Genomic DNA, 7395 nt, shown 5'->3' with positions numbered 1-7395 from the left:
ACGCAGACTGCAGCCAGGAAATCAGAATATGTTTACTTCTTGGGAGAAGAGCAATGGCCAACCTCGATAAAATAGTGAAGAGCAAAGACATCACACTGGCAACAAAGGTCCACATAGTGAAAGCAATGGTATTCCCCATAGTAACCTATGGGTGTGAGAGCTGGACCATAAGGAAGGCTGAGCAAAGGAAGATAGATGCTTTTGAACTTTAGTGTTGGAGGAAAATCCTGAGAGTGCCTTGGACCGCAAGAAGATCCAACCAGTCCATCCTCCAGGAAATAATGCCCGGCTGCTCACTGGAGGGAAGGATATTGGAGGCAAAGTAGAAGTATTTTGGCCACATCATGAGAAGACAGGAAAGCTTGGACAAGATCATGATGCTGGGGAAAATGGAAGGAAAAAGGAAGAGGGGCCGACCAAGGGCAAGATGGATGGACGGTATCCTTGAAGTGACTGGCTTGACCTTGAAGGAACTGGAGACAGAGACGGCCAACAGGAAGCTCTGGCATAGACTGGTCCATGAGGTCACGAAGAGTCGGAAATGACTGAATGAATAAAAAACAACAATCTGAGTCCACACTTCCATAAATCCCAGCTGAAAGCAGATGGTGTGGGATTTTGTGTTGCTGAAAGACTTCATGGCCAGAATCACTGGGTTGTGTAATGGTTTGCAAAGAATAGAATTAATTATGTTTTTAAGTTTTATAATGTATTTTAACAAGTTTTAACTGATTGTAGTATTCCGATTTATAACTGTATTTTAGGCATTAAATTTGCCAATTGTTGTAAGCTGCCCTGAGTCCCCTCAGGTGAGAAGGGCGGGGTATAAATGCTGGAAATAAATAAATAAATAAAATACTATATGTGTGTTAACTGGAAAAATCAAATACATGAAATCGATTGGCTGAGTTTGCAAGGACCTGGGAGTTGGTTTGTAACTGTTTCTGTCCTGCTGCTGGAGAACCAGTTTGAACAGGTTTCTCTCTCTGTGTGTGTGAGAGAGTACTGGTTGGAAAGAAGATGGCTCTGTACTTAGAGAGGCCTGACTATTTCTGAGGCCTTGTTTGCTGCTAATCTTCACAGAAGCAGATTTATGGACTAAGAAAGGACTGCTTATGACTACTGACTTATGTAAGCAATCAGAGGGACTATTGTAAATACAAATGTTCTGTTGATCTCTTGGATTTAGCAAAAGTTCCTGTGTTATTTGTTCTGCAAAGCTGAGTGGTGCATCATTCTGCAGGGTGACTCTGGGCCCACAGGCACCCGTAAGAGCTTCTATCTATCATCTATAATACACAACAGGTTGCTGTGAGTTTTCTGGGCTGTATGGCCATTTTCCACAGGTGCCTTTTCATAACTGATAATTAATTGTCCATGTGCTTTACCTAGGCCTTGGCCATTCCATGCACTTTATTACCTTTAGTTGCTCCCATCCCTAGTCACCGAAGAATATGCATTTTCAGATTTCCATTCCCCTTAAAATGGTTTATGGTGCTTGACCACGGATTGGGATTACTGTCTATGTTTTAAGTTATTTTAACTTTCGTAAGAGGGGCCAACCAAGGGCAAGATGGATAGATGGTATCCTTGAAATGACTGGCTTGACCTTGAAGGAGCTGGGAGTAGCAACAGCCGACAGGGAGCTCTGGTGTGGGCTGGTCCATGAGGTCACAAAGAGTCGGAAGCGACTGAACAAAAAAAACAACAATGCACCTTGACATCACAGCTCAAAGCTATGGGATCATTGGAGTCATAGCTTTACAAGGCTGCCTTTAGCCTTCTTTGCCAAAGAATGCTAATGTCTCATAAAACTACAAATCCCAGAGTTCTATAGCATTGAGCCATAGCAGTGAAAATTGTATTAAAGTGTATTAGTTATATAGTTTAGGTGCATCCAAATAAACTTGGCCAATCCAAGTAGATAAAGATAGAAACGCCTTCTTCTTTTCTCCTTTAAGGGAGAAGCATGTTAAATAAGCATGCTAATTTTTCATTCAAGGCATGAGAAACTGTTTCATAAGACTACTAATGAGTTCCAAATAGATTTTATCTGGAAAATTAGTATCATACTGATACTGTCAGCAGTATTTACTCTTAATTAAATGTTCTGCATGGTTTTTACTACAAGAACTTGAGAGCAGTAATCTTGAGATCTTGTTCTCTTTTCTTTTTATTAACTTTCTGTTTTCAGTACTTGTTGAAATGGACTTTGGATGCTGCATAAGGATTTTCCACTCTCTTTCATAGATTTGGGGGCTCAGCTTTTTCAGAAGAGCATTAACGCTTTGCATGCAGTTTTTTAAATTACAAACTGCTGCAAGTGATTTCCAAAAGAGTGCATGTGGTTCCATTCATATGAATGGGGCATGTTAGTAAAGTGCTAGCTAAGAGTGCATTCTGAATCACTTTTGCAGAATACCGGAATAACATAATTAACTGCATCCAGTCTTTGTTAGTTCCAGACAAGGGAGAGCTATGTGGCTCCTGTGTTACATGTACCTATGAACTCAAACTATGGGGATTTGTTTAAACTGGGGATGTCCAAACGTTTTCAGCTGAGGGCCAGTTCACATCCTTCAGCCTGTTTTTTCCACATTATAGTTTGGAGAAAACATGAACACATTCATATGCACACTGTATATATCTTATTTGGAGTGCAAAAAAAACCATGAAAGAACAATGCAATATATAAAATGAACAATTTTATAATATAAAAGAACAATTTTAACCAACGTAAAATTTCAGTGGGAAGTGTAGGCCTGCTTTTGGCTGTTGAGAGAATCAAGTTAATTAGGATTGTTGTTGTTGTGTGCCTTTAACTGATTTCAGACAGTGGCATATGCTGCCTCCTTTTTGCTGGTCATGTAGGTGCCCCGATTTGACATCAGCAGAAGTGACTGTATTAATGGCATACAGAATATAAAAATAAACATCTAGAGATAATCTAATACACATAGCACAGGTATGCCATTTCCTCAAGCCCCCCATCCCCTCTCCCTACCCGTAAACCACCACCCATTACTTCCAACACCACCCAGCATAAATTTAATACCTCAAAAAAAACCTTTACCCTTATCCTACATTAATAAATTCCCCTTGTGACTACTTTAAAATCTATTTTTGTCCTCCTCCCTAGATATCAAAATGCAAGCCTCCATTTCTTAACAAAGTTTTCATTGCTTCCTCCCCGGATGCTATTGGATAACTTGGCTATTTGGATACACTCTAATAATTTTTCTCTCTGGTCCTTTAGCATTAACTCTTTTTTTTTCCTTTCCAAGATTTTGTTATTATGATTCTCTCTGCAACGAACTATATTGACAGATTTCAACATCTTCTTTACTGATTTTTTTTTTTTACCAAATAGCCCTAAAACACACATCTCTGGATTTTGTCTAACTTTTTTTTAGTGGTCATATTATTTGTTTCTTTAATCACTTTTCCCCAAAAGTTTGTATTAACTGACAGGTTCACCAGGCATGGAAGAAGACAACTTTCTGCAATTTACATCTCCAACATTCCCCCTGATTAGATTTATCTATTTTAGTGATTGCCTCGGGTGTTGTATAGCTTCTAGAAAACATTTTGCACATGTTCTCTCAAATAGATCCAGCTATTGAAAATTCAAATCATCTTTCCCATAAATATTTCCTATTTTCTAACTCAATATTTTTCTCTAAATCTTTAGCCCACAAAATCATTGCTGTTTTTATTTGATTATCTTCTAGGTTGTATTCTAATATGTATCTATATAATCTGGAAATTAATTCCTTATTCCTCTTCTCCAAAATGTTCTCCAATTCTGAATTTTTTAGTGAATCTGATCTTACTATCTTTTCAAAATCTAATGTATAATTGGTGATAATGAAACCAATCATTTATCCCTAACTCTTCTCTTTCTTTTAATTTCTAGTGATCTTTTTCTTTAATTAATTACTCTCTATAAGTTCTAATTTCCTTGTTAAAACTGGATTTAGCATTGCTTCCAAAGGGCACAACCATAGCGGGTTTTTTTTGTTCCATCACCACCTTATATCTTTCTCAAATTGCTAAAAGACTGGCTCTTATAGGATATCTACAGAAGTCTTTATTACTCTTATTTTTTTCATACTATAAATATGTATGCCACCCAAATCTTTGGTCATATCCTCTAAGTCAATGGTTCCCAACCTTTTTTTGACCAGGATCCACATGACCAGGACCCACTTCAACCAGGAACCACTCTCCAACATTAGTATCAAAAGGGAGACGAATCAGCTTTTTGGTCAACTTTAGATTCAGTTTGGTTATTTGAGGTGCTGATTCAGAAAACTGCATTGGATAGACCACATCACCTATAGTTTCTGATACAGAACATATGCTATCCAGTAGTCGTCATCTGCTTATATGACATTATTTAATAATCTGGAGCTGATGTGATCTATCCAATGCAATGGTCAGCTCTGTGTAAAGGAGTGGAAATAAAATTAATAAAATAAAATACATAAAGCGGAAGGAAGTTTGCGGACCAGATTTTCGTTCACTGCTGGGCCATGGCCCACAGATTGAGAACCACTGCTCTAAATTGAGTAAAGCTTGATTTTCTAGAATTACCCACTCCTTTAGCCAGCTGAAGCCTACCGCTTCGTAATAACACCTAAGGTCTGACATTGCTGAGTGGATAGGTATGAGCACTCAGACATAACTGAGTGGATAGCTATGAGCAGCAGCAGTGGTGGCATGAAGGAGGTTCCAGATCCAGGGCTGCTCTGGAAGAGGTTTGCATTGCCTAGTGTTGATGAGCCCTCTATGAGGCTTGAGTGTTGAAGCCTTGGAGTGAAAATCATGTGTCCCTCCAGATGTTGAGCTGCAATTGCCAGCCTTCCTTGCCACTGGCTATTTTGATGAGGGGTGGCAGGAATTGCAATCAGCAACATCTTGAAGCCTGTATTATTCCCATTCCCGTGTTAGTCTCTATTCCTTTCCAAGTAAAAATACATCCAGGGAGAAAGTAAAGCTACAAGATTTTCCTCTACCACTGTCAGTAGACAGACCCTGAAATGATCAAAGGGCAGCGGTACAACATCCCAGAAATAATTGAATGTGCTGTTGCAGATGGTCCAGAATCATAGAATTTTGAATTAAAAGAAGAGTTGCACAGCTATCTATCTATTTGAAAGTGAGGTGTTGTTATTACCTGTTTTCCCCCCAGGTCTGAGACCCAAAGAGGCTCTATTACCTTATCCTGAGTGCCTCTGGTTAAAACTAAGAGCATCACTTGGTTTCCAAGTAAAATCGTAGCACCTTACTCATCTTACGACAATAAAACCTGGCAGATGTCCATGGTATTGTGATGTAACTTATATCAAAGTTATCTTAGAGGTTATCACCTCTGCTGAGAAATGTTAGAAATGTTATCACCTCTGCTGAGGAAGTATGTTTGCCATGAAAAAAAGACACAGTGTTCTCTTTGGGAACAAACAGGCCCGGGGAAATGAATGAGTAACATGATTGAGCATCTCTATCTGCTGTTTTCAGAAAGACTGCTGTGTACCAGCCATTACAGATGTAGTCCAAATGTGTCAAGATGTAAGGTCATGGGGTGGAAAAACTTACATAGAACACATTTTATTTTGAGTTGAGTTGCGCAAAATAATGTCCTTACTTGAGGATCGACTTGACTGACATGTAAAACAATAATTGAAGACTCTTTTCAATCATGAATGCTGGGGAAGCATGAAATCATTCCCTGTTCTTGGTGAAACAAGCCATTCTCTTTGATGAGCTGCTTTGCAGTCTGGTGTCAGGTTCCTTATTTCAAAAGAATGAGAAGATGAGGGGTTAACAGGCAATTATTTCCTCTTCCAGGTTTCCTTGCACACAAAGTTAGCCTTTGGAGTTCTGAGATCAAGTATGGTCAGGGTGACATAGTAAGGCCAGGAGATGTAATTCAGTACATATCAAGGATATGTACGATATTTCAAGAAGGCTGACACTAAAAAAAAACAAAAACAAAAAAAGTTGGCTGCTTTGTTAGCAACCAACAATGAAAGGACCAAGGCAGTGACATCTCCGGCCCACCCCCTGTTCAGATATCAGCCAGCACGCCAATGCCTTAAATCAAGAAATAGTTTTCTAAGATCTACAGAGATACTCGCAGGAACACCTCAGCAAGCGAGAGACTAAAAGTGGCAGGCTAAAACACAGAACTTCAAGCCATGGCTGATACCGAATGAGAGACTCCCTCCTGGGCACACGGAAGACTGGGCAATTTGGAAGGTGTTGAAAAGACTGCACTATGGCACCACGAGATGCAGAGCCAACCTTAAGAAATGGGGCCACAAAGTGGAGTCCACGACATGCGAGTGTGGAGAAGAGCAAACCACAGTTCACCTACTACAATGCAGTCTGAGGCCTGCCACATGCACAATGGAGGACCTTCTCACAGCAACACCAGAGGCACTCCAAGTGGCCAGCTACTGGTCAAAGGACATTTAATATAATGCCAAGTTTTTAACCTTGTTTGGGTTTTAAAATACATTATAACTGTACCTTCGGTCTGCTTCTGACACAATAAACAAATAAAATCAAAACTGTGTTTCTTGAGTGTTGAGAAACCCTGAAGAGATGAGAATCTTTTGGCCTCAATCTACGTAAAATTGATGGTGATTGTTTCTGGTGTGGAAAAAAAGGATTTTCACTGCAAGAAATATGTATACCTTGCAAGAAAAAACCACATGTATGAATTTCATGCAGAATCAGTCCCCCAGCTGCAGCATTTTCTATATAGAAATTATTACTTGTACACAAAATGCTGTCTTCTGTACAGAAAATATTTCTTTATGAACAGAAAATGTGGTTATCTTTGCAAAAATATGATATATGCATATGTGAATTTTGCATGGAATATATTCCATACTGTGAAATCTGCATAGTTCTTAAAGATTTTTGTGCTCTGGAAAGAAAATTGCTAAAATATTTGTTGCTTCCTTCAAGAGGGAAACTAGCGTAGAATTATATCCCTATCAGCCAGTGATACATACCCCTTGTCTCCAATCACTTCTTATCATGGAACACTGCCAAACTGACTTTTCTTACATGCTAGCTTTCCCAAAATCCACACACTCGAAGTCCCATCTACACTGCCATATAATGAAGTTACAGAATGCAGATAAACTGCACTGAGCTGAATTATATGGCAGTGTAGACTCATATTATCCCATTCAATGCAGTTCATTCTGCAATATATGAGACTATAGTCTACACTGACCATTATAATGCAGTTCACACATACTGATTGGCTAGAGTTCTACCATGTCACAACTCCCCTCTTTCTCAAAGGACACATTTTTTCCAGCTCTTTACAAAATTTTTGGTTTTTTAAAATAGGTCACCAAACAAAGATGAAACGAC

This window comes from Anolis carolinensis, chromosome 1 (assembly GCF_035594765.1).
Source record: "Anolis carolinensis isolate JA03-04 chromosome 1, rAnoCar3.1.pri, whole genome shotgun sequence".
Taxonomy (NCBI): Eukaryota; Metazoa; Chordata; class Lepidosauria; order Squamata; family Dactyloidae; genus Anolis; species Anolis carolinensis.
The sequence above is the reverse complement of the archived record's forward strand: the minus strand, read 5'-3'. Positions refer to the sequence as shown.